The sequence below is a fragment of the Pan troglodytes genome, chromosome 4 (assembly GCF_028858775.2).
Source record: "Pan troglodytes isolate AG18354 chromosome 4, NHGRI_mPanTro3-v2.0_pri, whole genome shotgun sequence".
NCBI classification, from domain to species: domain Eukaryota; kingdom Metazoa; phylum Chordata; class Mammalia; order Primates; family Hominidae; genus Pan; species Pan troglodytes.
Window position 1 is genome coordinate 111,451,366 of NC_072402.2, and position 14,370 is coordinate 111,465,735.

General features: G+C 39.8%; 1 long non-coding RNA gene across 1 annotated transcript in view; it reads left to right on the forward strand.

Annotated features, from left to right (window-relative positions):
• Positions 1-387, forward strand: part of LOC107974809 (uncharacterized) — a 54,518-nt gene extending 54,131 nt beyond the window's left edge. Inside the window, exon 3 of the long non-coding RNA XR_001717843.1 lies at positions 274-387. This is a non-coding gene — a long non-coding RNA (uncharacterized LOC107974809). The remainder of the gene's footprint in view (positions 1-273) is intronic.
• The last annotated feature ends 13,983 nt before the right edge of the window (positions 388-14,370 follow it).

Sequence of the window (14,370 nt, forward strand, 5' to 3'; positions counted from 1 at the left end):
TTGGCCTCCCAAAGTGTTGGGATTACAGGCATGAGCCACTGCACCTGGCCAGATGTTACTATTTATTTACAACACTTTGCCAAACATGGCACTAGAGGTCTAAGAGACCTCATCTGTGTGTTAAGAGAGCAAAATTAGCAGATCGAGGATTTTAAGAATGTATTCTACTCTGAGTAATATAGGGAGAAATAGTTGGAGGTAGTTAGAGGTAAAGTGCATCTGAAGTTACAGAAAAAAGCAAACTCAGTTTCTTCTACTATACTTTTAAAACAGGAACACCTCCGTAACCAAATGTGTGTGGTGTTTTTCCTATACACCAAGAAGGCAATCAGTTCTCAGCAGATTCTCCAGTGGACACAAGGTGAGTGTCTAATTCAGTTTAATTGTGATACTATTGGCTGGAAGGTCACATAAGTTGAGGGCTCAGTCCCACAAGATTGTCCTCTACTTCAGATGCCAGTTGTTAAGTCTGGGCCTGCAGAACTTCTGGCCAATTGGCTATAATTTGGGGTTCCCATAACCTCTTCCTAGGGTTCAATTAATTTGCTAGAATGGGTCATAGAACTCAGGGAAACACTTCATTTATATTTACTCATTTATTATGAAGGATATTACAGAGGATACAGATGAACAGCCAAATGGAAGAGATGCATAGGTCAAGGCATGTGACGAGGGTGCAGAGCTTCCATGCCTTCTCTGGGTGTGTCACCCTTTAGGAACCTCTGCATATTCCTTAAAGCCTCCTAGAACTCAGTCCTTTTGGGTGTTCATGGAGTCTTCATTACATAGGCATGACTGAGTATATCATTGGCCATTGGTCATCAGCTCAACATTTAGACTCTCCTCTCCCCAGAGGTTAGGGGGTGAAGCTTAAAGTCTTAACTCTTAAATCATGCCTTGGTCTTTATGATAACCATTCCCCCCATCTAGAAGCTGTCTAGGAGCCCCTAGCCACCAGTCATCTCATTAGCATACAAAAGACACTCATATCACTCTGGAGATCCCAAGGGTTTTAGGAGAATTTTGCCAGGAAATGGGGAAGGTCAAATATATTTTTCATAGTATCACAGTGGGGGAAATGCTTGAAGAATGAAACTGCTTGTTTGAAAAAACCTTCTTCCAAAGCTTCCAAGGCCTGCATTATGCTTTGCATTTTCTTTTATGGCCAAGGAAACCCAAGCTGCACAAGTGAAGAGTGTTGAAGCCTGATTTTGACCTCAAATCTTCCCTTCTCTGTGGTAGGCCACTACAAGGCCAATTCCATGGAAATATATGGCAGCCCAATGGCATAGCAAAGATTAAAACATGACAATAGCTGGATTATATGAAGTGCTCTGTCAATGCTAAGCTGTGTTATGTTACTGTCATGTATAGAGGATAAAATATAATTTCTTACCTTTTTTAGGTTCTTAGTTACAGATACTTAGACAGACATGAGCGGGCAGGGGCAGGGGAGGGCTTTCCCTCACTCACTAGGAATGTCAGATGATGGTTTGGTGATTATCACATTGCCTCTCTAAAAGTGATAAATTGGCAGCTGGTGCCAAGGAGAGGTCATTTCTTGATGGTCCACACCTGTTGCCCTGAAGTATTAATCGAATGCAGGTGCCAAGGAGAAGCAACTTTCTGGGCATGCACATTAAGAGACAAAGTGGCAGAGTATAACCTTCCAAGGGCACACCACTAGAAAAAGGAAAAAAAAAACCCATATGGGCATGTGTACAACTTCCTAAACACACTACGTGTGCTCACCTCCCAAGAGTAAGGAGGGCACTGCGCATGTGGACAGCCCACCCTAAGAGAAGAATCATGGGAAAGGGGCCAGCTTCTTTCTGGAGCTTTCTCTGTGGATCATTTTCAGTGAACTGAAAATGCTATCATTAAACCTGGGTTTGGTCATAAACAGAACTGGCATTTTCCCCTTCATTTTCTTAGCACATCTGAGACTAAATTTTTCTAAAAATATTTATATTTATTAATCAAGGAAGGTCAGTTTCTAGTTATAGCAGGATGAAGATGATCATGATTTCTCTTTGCAAAGCAAATACTAAACTGGGTGACATTGTCAAAACCAAACACTTAAGGGCACTGGAAATTGACCAAAGGTAGACAAAAAATTTAGAAGAGTTTATTCTGGAAAATGAAAGTATTTCAGCTAAAAACATCAGGCTCATATGGCCTGTGGCTCCTCCCATTCCCCTAGGGTTGCTAGATAAAATACCACATGCCCAGTAAAACTTAAACTTTAGATAAATGGTAAATACTTTTTTAGTATAAGTATGTCCAAAATATTAAATGGGACATATTTGTATTTAAAAATTACTCATTGTTTATCTGGATTTCAAATTTAACTGGGAATGCTTAATTATTATTATTTTTTACCAAACCAGCTAGTCTTCCCCTCTGCACACCTCACCCCCAACAGCTGGATCAGTAAAGACATGGGGCTGTCATAGGAGATAGACTTAATTTGAGGTGGGAGATGGGGGTAAAAACATGTGGCTTTGCCGTTAAAACTGATGAAACTGGTTGGGAACAGAAAAAAATCATTTGCTTTGCTAACTTGAGATTGCAGTTCTTTCTGGGGTGAGTAGTATTAGAAAAGCCAGAAACTTAATGGAAAGATCCTGGAAATGAGATCAGCTTTCCAAACATCCCTGGTTAAATAGAAAACTACACAGATGCATGGGGAGATCTGAGAGAACTGGGAGAAAAATATATCCCAAGGGATACTTAACCAATTGCAAATGTGAGTACATTCCCAGGCCACACACACACAATCAACAGAGAGGGTGGAAAGCTTTATGGACTTAAGATGTTTGAGTCCAAGCTCTATTCAAATCATTGACACAGGTGAAACCACTAAAAAGCCAGGGTAAAAAATGAAAATTAAGATTAAAAAACATGTCCAGAGACATCAGTGCCTGCATACCACAGAGAAGGCATGTCTTTTTTTTCCTAATTTTATGTTCCAGGGATACATGTGCAAGGTTGTTACATGGATAAATTGTGTGTTGCTGAGGCTTGGTGTACAAATGATCCCGTCACCAAGGTAATGAGTGTAATACCGGATAGATAAGCCTCCAACCCACCCCTGCTCTACCCTCCCCACCTCAAGAAGTCACCACTGTCTATTGTTCTCACCTTTGTGTCCATGTGTATTCAATACTTAGCTCCCACTTTTAAGAGAGATCATGCAGTATTTGGATTTCTGTTCCTGCATGAGTTCACTTAGGATAATGGCCTTCAGGTGCATCCACATTGCTGCGAAGTACATGATTTCATGCTTTTTATGGTTGCATAGTATTCTGTGGTGTGTGTATACCACATTTTCTTTATCTAGTCCGCTGTCGATGGGCTTCTTGGTTGATTCCATGTTTAGTATATATGATGATAACAGTATAAGGATGGAGGAGGAAATGGAGCTATAGTGAATCAAATTTGCTATATTTAATAAAGATTAAGTCAGTGTTAACCTGTAGTAGATTATGATGAGTTAATAATGCATAGGAGGGCCGGGCGCAATGGTTCACGTCTGTAATCCCAGCACTTTGGGAGGCCGAGGTGGGCAGATCACGAGGTCAGGAGATCAAGACCATCATGGCTAACATGGTGAAACCCTGTCTCTACTAAAAATACAAAAAATTAGCTGGACATGGTGGACGTGCCTGTAGTCCCAGCTACTCGGGAGGCTGAGGCAGGAGAATAACTTGAACCCAGGAGGTGGAGGTTGCAGTGAGCCGATATCGTGCCACTGCACTCCAGCCTGAGTGGCAGAGCGAGACTCCATCTCAAAAAAAAAAATGCATAGTAATTCTAGTTAAACAACTAAAAAATATTTAAAAATCTTAAAAAGCAACAGTAGAATTAAAATGATACACTGGAAAATAAATATTTTACACAAAGTAAGGCAGTAAAAAGGAATAGAAAAGCAAATAGGTCATAAGACATATAAAAAACAAATAGTAAAATGGTAGACAAGTCCAACCACATCAATAGTTACATGAAAAAGCAGAGATTGGCAGACTGGATAAAAAAGCAGGATCCAAAAATGTGCTGTCTGTAAGAAATAACACATGTGTTTTCAAAGACACAAAATTGGTTGAAAGTAAAGGGATGGAAAAAGATGTACCTTACAAACAGTAGTCATAAGAGAACAGCAGTGACTATATTGATTTCAGACAAAATAGACTTTATGACAAACAATATTACTAGAGACAATGAGAAATATTTTCTAACAGTAAAGGGTCAAAACATCAGGAAGATATAAATTTATAAGTGATTATACATCTAACAACATAGTATCAAAATACATGAAGCAATGAGAGAATTGAAAGAATAGATGATTTAGCAATTATAGTTGGAGATTTCAGTAGTCCTCTAAAAGTAATTAATAGAACTACTAGACAGAAAATCAGTAAGAATTTGGAAGATAAGAAAACCACTGTCAAACAACTTGACCTGTTGACACATATAGAATACTCTACCCAAGAAGAGTAGAATATACATTCTTGTTGTTGTATGTCTAATAATTTTTGATTGATTGCTGCACATTTTGTATAAAACAGTAAAGCCTGAGGTCAGTAAGATTTATACCCACTTTTAGAGGACTACTGAAATCCCCAACTATAATGTCTCTTCTTCTTAGTTTTTTTAGTGTGGGGGCATTGAGCCAATCTGGTTTTTATTTAAGATGATTTTTGGTCTTGTTGCTATAACTACCATTAATGTATAACAGTCTTTAAATCTGTATTAGTCTGTTTTCATGCTGGTGATGAAGACATACCTGAAACTGGGTAATTTATAAAGAAAAAGAGGTTTAATGGACTCACAGTTCCACGTGGCTGAGGAGGTCTCACAATCATGGCAGAAGGTGAAAGGTACCTCTTACACAGCAGCAGACAAGACAGAATGAGAACCAAGTGAAAGAGGTTTCCCCTTATAAAACCATCAGATCTTGTGAGACTTATTCACTATCATGAGAACAGTGTGGCAGAAACTGCCCCCATGACTCAATTATCTCTCACTGGGTCACTCCCATAACATGTGGGAATTATGGGAGCTACAATTCAAGATGAGATTTCGGTGGAGACACGGCCAAACCATATCAAAACCCCTCCAATGGTAGACTACTGCTACAATGTACTGATTGTAAATCCTAAGGTGCTGGAGGATTTTTCTCCATGTTTTCTCAGATTTAAGAAGCCCTGACTGCTTGAACCACTAAAGGGTCTCGCTATGCTCTTATCTTTCTTATACTGTATACTGCTATTGTTGGTTATTTGGTGGAAGGCTAAAGATGGGAGTGGATGGGGACTCTTAGTTGTCTTGGTCCAGCCTCACTTGGCTAGATGCTGGGTACCTGGGTCTCAGAAGTGTTTTTTTTTTTCAACATTCCTGTGCCCATGTGGTAGCCAAACCCTACTATCTATGAAGCACTTGGGGCAGGAGAGAGTTTCATCCTCCTCCTCCAGTGGTAGCTAACCTCTGTTTTCTGTCAGTACAGAAGGCTGGACCCCAGGGGGTTTCCTGTCCCTTCCCTAGTGTCAGCTAGCTATTGCTCTACTCTTCCCTCAGTAGCATTGTGCTTTTACTGGAGATCACGGACATGTGAATTGCCCTGTTTATCCCCACCCCAACCCCAGTGGTAGGTTGCTAACACTTGTTACTCTGTGCAAGGTTTATCGTGGAAATACGGAGGTTTCTGAGAAATCTCTTCAGAGTTTATCTTTGCCTGGGAATGAGGGAGGAAGGAAGGGTTCTCCACACCCTCCCAGTGATACTGGATTCTATCTATGACCAGAGGCAAGGAATTCTTGCCTGAGCGCTGGAGGCAAGAGGACTTATTTTGGTCCCTCACCCAGGGACCCAAAGCCCTTGGTTCCCATTTCAAGAATGGTCTCTCTTCAAGAAATGTGAGCAGATGGGGCTTTGTGTGTCTATGGACTACTGAGAATGGGGTGCAAAGAGCGTGTGACGCAGTGCTGACTTTCTAGTGTTGGGATGAACCAGGAGTCTAAACCATTGCTTTCACCCACCCGTGGCCTTTAAGGATTTGTTAAAATTTGATGTTTTCTTTTTACCCTCCCATAAGGTGGTTGCGTTTTCATGCTGTGCCTTGCCAAAGGTAAAGCCATTCATGCACCTGATCTCTTCTCAGAGTGGCCTGTCATCTGAAATTTAGTGCACTTGTTTGCCTTGCTACCTTAGCTCGCTGCTGAGCTCAAGGCAAATCATGATTTTATTGATTGTCCAGCTTTGTTCCTGTTTATGTGAAAGCCACATTATTTTGTGGCTTTCTACATCTAAGTGCAAGTGAAACTGGATCCTCCTTTAATTAGTGTCTTCCACTTCCAACTTTCTTCTTGAGTCTTCTGTTCCATTAGTAGCTATCAGCTTCTCATTCTTTTTGGAAGAAGATATCATTTGGTCTTTATACAACTGAAAAGAAACAAGCCATTAAGAAACCTTAGCTTTCCTTCTTAAGAGTTGAGTAAATAAATCTTCTAAAAGTCATATTCTCAGTTTAAAATTTTAGTATTTCAATACTGCATTGTTAAATAATTGCTTTTAAAAAGAGGATCATGAGAAAATGGGGAACATGGTTGTAGATTTTGACTGGCATCTGCTTTTAGTAATTTTAGATTCCTTATAGTTGTTTAATTAGACACCTCATATTGTATAGAATATGTTTTTTAAAATGTTACAACTTTTTGTATGACTTAGATGTATGCACTATAAGCATTTGGAGGAGAGTAGTTGAAAGAGCATTTGGAAGAGTCTGGCTTTAGCCACTACATGAAATTTTATTTGATCTTAATATCAAATGACATTAAAAATGAAATAAGAAGCTTCCCGTTTTCTAATTTTTAGTTCTTTTGGCATGATACAATGAAAAGAAATCCAAGAAGAGTGCATTGAGTGGGATGATGTAATGTGAAATGCCAACAAAACTAATGACTTAATAATGGAAAAAATAGGAGGCTGTTTTATAATTCAAATATCAAGAAAAGTAGCTTGTTCATTTTGATAGAAGAAAAATTTTGGTGATTTTTTTCTCTTAATAACTAATGAGTTAGCTTTAGAATCTGTATTTCATCTGGGAGTAAAGTCCTGCTTAACAGATAAAGCAAGTAGTTCGCATGAACTTCTGACCAATTTCTAAAGCATTAAATGTTTAGAGATGTAGTATTATACCAACAAGCCAACAAAAAACTCACGAAAATGAATCTTAGGAAGAAAATAATTGGTTTAAATGCCCGTAACAATTTGTGGAGGTCCAAGATACCAAAACACAGAGAGGTAACTGTCTTTGCAAATCAGAGGTTTTATTTATTTGTTTGTTTATTTATTTGTTCTATACTTCTTTATGAGTCTTACCCACACAACCTCACACATAAACTCGCTTCACAGCCATAGTAATACTGTTGCAGAGAGGAATGCAGAGCCTTACACATACACAGTTTGATACTGAAACACAAGAGTAATTATTCAACACCCGCTATGTGACGGGCAGCCTCAGTGTAAGACGCAGTGAATACAAAGATGAGACACAGTGTCTACTGGGAAGCATGCTCTTTTAAACTTTCTGTGTTTGGGTAAAAGTATACATCCATGAAACTACCACCAAATCAATGCCATACACTCATCCATCACCTAGGAGGTTTGATTTAAAACCCACTCTCAAAAGCTCTAGCTCTTCAGTTTTTATCTGTAAGGCCAAATTACATCTGCATAGAATTCAATCTGGGTGATGATTGGCTGTTTAATGTTGAATTTTCAGGCTTTGTTTAGATACAGAATAAACACAGTCTTCACATAGGACCTTATTTTTTAAATTATATGTCTCTTTTACTCCCTAGGTTTTATTGAGTCATCTATTACTCCGACCTACAAATTCTAGGATCTTCCTAGAGGAAGATTCTTTTTGGTTTCTGATTCAGTAACACAGACAGGCCTGGTGAGAACTGCAGGCTCTGCTCCTGACTCCCTGGCTTCCCTGATTTTATTAAGTAGCCAGCTCCTCAGTTTTCTTTTCTTGATCCTTTCTGTCTATTCATTCAACGTTGTGTCTTGCCCCGCTTCTCTTACTCTGTATTTTCTTCCCAGTGGATATCACCGGTTTCTGTTTTCAATAGATTTTTTTTTTTTCCTAGGGATGAGTCTCACTCTGTCGCCCAGGCTGGAGTCCAGTGGCGCGATCTCGGCTCACTGCAAGCTCCACTTCCCGGGTTCAAGCAATTCTTCTGCCTCAGCCTCCCAAGTAGCTGGGACTACAGGCACCTGCTGCCACGCCCCACTAATTTCTTTTGTATTTTAGTAGAGACAGGATTTCACCATGTTGCCCAGGCTGGTTACCAACTCCTGAGCTCAGGCAATCCACCCGCCTTGGCCTCCCAAAGTGCGAGGATTACAAGCGTGAGCCACTGCGCTGGGCCCAATGGCTATTTGTATATAGACAACTTTCAAAATATTTATTGTCCAGGGCTTTTTTTTTTCTTCTGACCATCAATTTGCCTAATTGAGATTTCCACTTTGATATATTATGCTCAATTCAAAGTTCCTGTTCCCCAAATGAGCTCATGATCATCAGCTCAAGATTGCTTCTCCTCCAGTGTTCTTTCTAACAGTAAATGATTTGCACCACCCACTCAGCAATTCATGCCAGAGACCTAGGAGTGGTCTTTGCTTATCCCTCTTCCTTAATCTCCATGACTGATCATTATCACCACGTCTTAAATAGCCCTGGAATCTACATCTACTTTCCTTTCTCCCTGTCACCATTCTAATTTAAGTCAACATTATTGGTCATCTGCTTCTGCAATAGCTTTCTGTTGAATTCTCTGTATCCAATTTTGCCACTCTAAAATCAGTTGTCCTCACTGTGGCCAGAATAATCAGTTTAAAATGAAAACACAATCATATCTCATTTCTTCAGGGTAAGATCCAAACTCCTTATCATAGTCTGTAGGTCCTACAAACCTGGTTCCCTGCCCATGTCTCTGGCCTTTCTTGTTACTTACTCCGTTGCTTTCTGTGTTCCAGCTGTATTAGAGTTTTCAGGTCGCTGAGTTCTCGTGTTGTTTTTCAGCCAAGTGCTTTTGAATGGTTCCATCTACCCATCATAAAATGCCTTTCATTTCTAGTCTTAGAATTCACTTTCTCTGGGGAATCCTTTTTAAGCCACCAGATGAAGTCACATATGTGCCCCCATAGCATCCAGCATTTGTTCAGTGTGCCCCGTTAGATTGAAGCTCTGTGAGGAAAGGGGCTGTGTCTTTTTCAGCACTATATCATAAGCACTAGCAGGGTGGCTGCCATCAATAAATATCTGTGAATGAATAAATAAATACAGATAACCAGTTTGATTTGGATACATAAATATGAATGTTTTGGATTCATAGAAAATTTCTGCCTTCATTACCCTGTACATAATCCATTTGAATCCCTCATATTCCTATGGTCCCCAGCAGGGCTTAAATGCTTCCCATGTATGCACAGTATAAATCAAGTTTGTGTTGTGAATTTCCTAGAAGGAGACAAGCTTCCTGCTTAGGCATGTGACATGTTCTGGGCTCAGAGAGAAGAACAGCATGATAAGAGAATTTCTAGACCTGTGTGCTCCTCACATTATTGAGTGAATGAGTCCCTAGCTGTAGCTACCCTTCTGAATGAGGCTCTGAGACAACATTCATTTTCAGACACAATACCATGATACAGACTTTCCCTGGCAGGATATTTGCAGTTCTTCCCAGGGATTAGTGATTTTGTCTCAATGTGTCTCAGCTTCAGTAACCCTTGTGATTCCATTCTAATGGGATACATTGAGTATAATGATGCAATTTATTGAGAATTTATTGTGGCACAATAATAATAATAATAATAATAACACTAATACCTAGGATTTATGGCATAATTATGTTCCAGGAAGTGTTCTAATCACGTTTCACTTATTAACTCATTTAATTCTTAACCAGCCATATAACATAGGTACCATAATTAACCCCATTTTTAGATAAGGAAACCGAGGTTAAATAGCTTGCCTGGGGTCATACGGCTATTATTTGGAGGAGCCTGGATTTTAAAAAAATCTGTTGGGAAACAACTTATTTTCTTGAGAGTTGGCTTGCACTATAGAACAATGAAAGATCTACCAGTATGTTTCTTATATGTCACCCTTGGCCCACCTCCCCATCCCCGGCTAGGCTAGTCTCTCCTTGCGCTCTGAGTTCCTCATTTCTGTCCTACCCTTCCTCTCAATCACCCACATATTGCAGTTTACAATCTGTGCATTTTAGGGTGAAAGTAGAAAGCTCTGGCCCTGAAGTAGGCAAGGCAGTCTAAACATGAATCTGTTTTTGAAGGCTTTAGTCTGCTTTGAAGATAAAGATGGATTTGGTGGAGCGGGAGGGGATTGGAGGCTTAGTACTTCCAGGATTGAAGGAAGACGCATCCATCCAGGAGCATTTTGAGTACTTCCCTGGCTGGAATGGGGAGAGGTTGGGAGTCTTTGAGTGCTTAGTGCCTCTGAGGTGGGGGGAAATGGTGCTTGCATGGCGAGCCCACGGAGAGCTGTGGCCTTTAGAGTGGAGGCAAGGTCCCCAAGGTCAAACTTGGCCTGGAGGCAGCAGAATTGTCGGAAGAACTACCTTTACCTAAATGGACTTGGTTTGGGCCAGAAGCAGGTCAATGCTGAGCACACAGCTGAGTAACAGGCCCTTCCTTGTGACCCAGGGCCCATAAAAACTCTGGGTTTTTGCATGGTATAAGGTGTATGGAGGAAGACCTGAAAATTGGCTGTTATATTTGCCTGGAAATCATGATTTTACCACTTTGAAAATTATACTGTAAAAATATGTTAAACACTTTATATTCACATTAAGAGATTCAACTGATAAAACACAATACCTCAGGTAATCTTTTAAAAAATCCATCTGTTATTTAAATTTCCCTTGTGAAAAAAATTATTTTTTAATGTGTTAAACTGAAAGCTGATACACACACACACACACTCAATTATTTAGTTGTATGTGCACATTTACTATGGAGAAATGTGACATTATTTGCATCTTGAGTGCCCTGAATCCAAATACCCTTGTTTCAGTAGACCTTGGCTTTTCCTCATCTTTCAGGTTAGCCCAGATGAGTCTCAGGTTTGATGGAAAAGATGGCTAGCTGGCAATTACTGAATAATCTTATATAATCAGAGGAGACCTTGTGAAATCATCCTGGGAAAACATTCTTCAGAGGATAAGAATTTTGGTAGCAGTTATATGTCTAGACTCTCGAGTTACTACTGAAGGTAACACTATTTTTTCAAAGGCCGTTGTTGCTAAATTTAGTTCAAAATATTTCATGTCAGTAAGGAATAAAGTGAGAAAATACAGCCTGTGAGTTTACCTTTAATACAACAGAGTGTGATATAAACAACTGTGAAGTCTTATTTTTATTTAGCTGTATCCAGCCCACATGTGGTTTCCATCAGCCTGAGAAATGTTCCCAATGTAATTTCCTAGTGTTGAATTATCTTAGATCAATCATAACTGTACCTTTTAGAACATGTCTAAGGCCAGTCAAGCATCCTTCAGTTTAGCACATTAAAAAAAAGACAGTATTTTTTTTTCACAAGGGAAATTTCAATAACAGATGGATTTTTAAAAGATGGCCTGAGGCCTTGTGTTATATCACGTGAATCTCTTAATGTGAGTGTAAAGTCTTTAACATATTTTTGAAGTATAATTTTCAAAGAGGTAAAATCATGATTCCCAAGCAAAAATATAATGAACATGTATCACTGATTTAACTCATTAATTAATGAAGGAGCCAGTTAGATGTTAATATTGGTTCAAAGAACATTTAAGGAGCTCGGGCATTTATGAACAATTTAATAAAAACATATTACGATAAGATTGCTGAGTTAGCTGCAAAACTGTTTAATGTACAGCAGGCTGTAAATCTTTGGGGTTATCTGTTCCATTGAACAGAAATCTACAAGGTAGGGAAAGGGTCCTAGACTAGTCTAGGACCTTTAATCAGCAGTAAACAGTGCATTCCCCTAGACAATTCTTGGGTGCTGATTGGCTCCATAAGATTCTGAAAGTATGTGCCGTGCACCATTTTTTTTTGGCCTTATTTCCAACTTTCAGATAAATTGTCTGACATATTGTTTCCAAAGGAGTATTGACTCAGCTTATTTCTGTGACTCCAGATCCTTTCTGAGACTGGTGGAAATGACCCACTTAGGCATGCTTTCCTTACATGTTCCTGCTCTCCCAGTGGGGGTTAGTGGCTACATATATGTGGGGGACAAGGATGCTTCCTTGGCTATTGAACAGGGCAAAGTTGATGGTGAACACCTACATTGGCAAAACACCTTCAAAACATTGCAGTGTCCTAAGGAATTTTAGGTTCTCATTTTAATAACAGATGAATGACATAGGCGTAGAGCCTACATCTTCTTTTCGAGTGAGCTTCCAAAATTTTAGAGGTGCCAATGAGTTCTTTACCAGAAGGGTTATTAAATGAACTGTTTTATAGCTTAGGAGTCAGGAGCCCAGGAGCTGGATTCAAAGAAATCAGAGTTCCACCATTGGTATACCACTTATTCACTGTGTCATTCTGGCCAGCTTCTTAGCCTCTGAGGGCTTCAGTCTTTTTTTTTTTTTTTTTTGAGATTGAGTTTCACTTTTGTCGCCCAGGCTGGAGTGCAGTGGTGCCATCTTGGCTCGCTGCAACCTCCACTTCCCAGGTTCAAATGATTATCCTGCCTCAGCCTCCCAAGTAGCTGGGATTACTGGTGCACACCAGCACGCCCTGCTAATTTTTTTATTTTTAGTAGAGACGGGATTTCGCCATGTTGACCAGGCTGGTCTCAAACTCCTGACCTCAGGTGATCTGCCTGCCTTGGCCTCCCAAAGTGTTGGGATTACAGACGTGAGCCACCACGCCTGGCTGGGCTTCAGTCTTTTAATGTGGGCTACTGTGAAAGTTATATCAAAGAACAAATGTAAGTGCTCACTATAACTATGCTCACTGGACAACAGTTGTTCAGTAATAAAAAATAAATAAGAAATTATGACTATTGATGTATTAGAATATTCTTGCATCTTTATAACAAATACGTAAGGCTGTTTATAAAGAAAAGAAGTTTAATTGGCTTATGGTCCCGCAGGCTGTACAGGAAGCACGGTGGCTTCTGGGGAGGCCTCAGGGAGTTTTTACTGTGGTGGAAGGTGAAGGGGGAGCAGGCATGTCACATGGTGAGGTAAGGAGCAAGAGAGGGAGAAGGGGAGGTCCTAAACTTTTTTAAGCAACAAGATCTCACGTGAACTCACTAACGGAGAACTCACTTATCACTAAGGGGATGGTGCTAAACTGTTCATGAGGGATCCACCCCCATGACCCAGTTACCTCCTACCACACCCTACCTACAACTTTGGCAATCAAATTTCAACATGAGATTTGAAGGGAACAAAGTTCCAAACGATATTAACTGGTTCTAGGTCCAGACACTGTACTAGGTAACCTAGGTCTTGGGCATTTAAGAGGTGACATGGCCCTACACCTGGAGATAAGTAGTCTCCATTAGGAAGAGAGAGAGATTCGTATCAGTAACTATGATACAAAGTGTTTTCTTAGAGGGTCTGTATGTATTTCATAGAGCTGTGGATGTACTGGGGACAAAGCCATTAACTCTGCTTAGCAAGGGAATGGTATTTTGAAGACTGTACCAGGAGATGACTTTCAATATGGGCTTTGAAGGAATGGAAAGAGGGGCCTAAATCATGGGTCAGCAAACTGTTTCTATAAAGCATTAGATAGGAGATATTGTAGGTTTTATGGGTCATATGACCTCTGTCTACCCCAAGCATATTGTCAAAATTATAGGAGGTCATAACTCTCCTGTAGCCTGCACTCCTCCAGGCACATATGGAGAATTCTTTTAAAAATTCTGGATGCCACATCCTAAGAGATAAACATGGATAAACATATTATGTGAAGAGCATTATGGCCAGAGAGGTGAAGAATGTGTAAATTATATGCTACAAGGTTGCTGGCCATATAATTTGTGGTCCAAACTAGGATACATTTGAGAGTAAAAGGGGACTGTTAGAAAAATTATCTAAAACTTGAAAATAAGAGAATGGTCATATGTCTTTCATCCTATTGTGGCATTATTTATCAGGACTGCCTAAAGATTATTTGATTTCCTAGAAGGATGTGCCTTTGTTTGACTTTGCTCTTCACTATTTGTTTAGAACTCAGACAGTGTGAAATCTATTTTGTAGATCTCCATCTAGCAGAAAAGATATCACCAAAGATTATTGTTCATTCCCCTTAGAGGATTAATCAGTTTATATCTAAACTAGC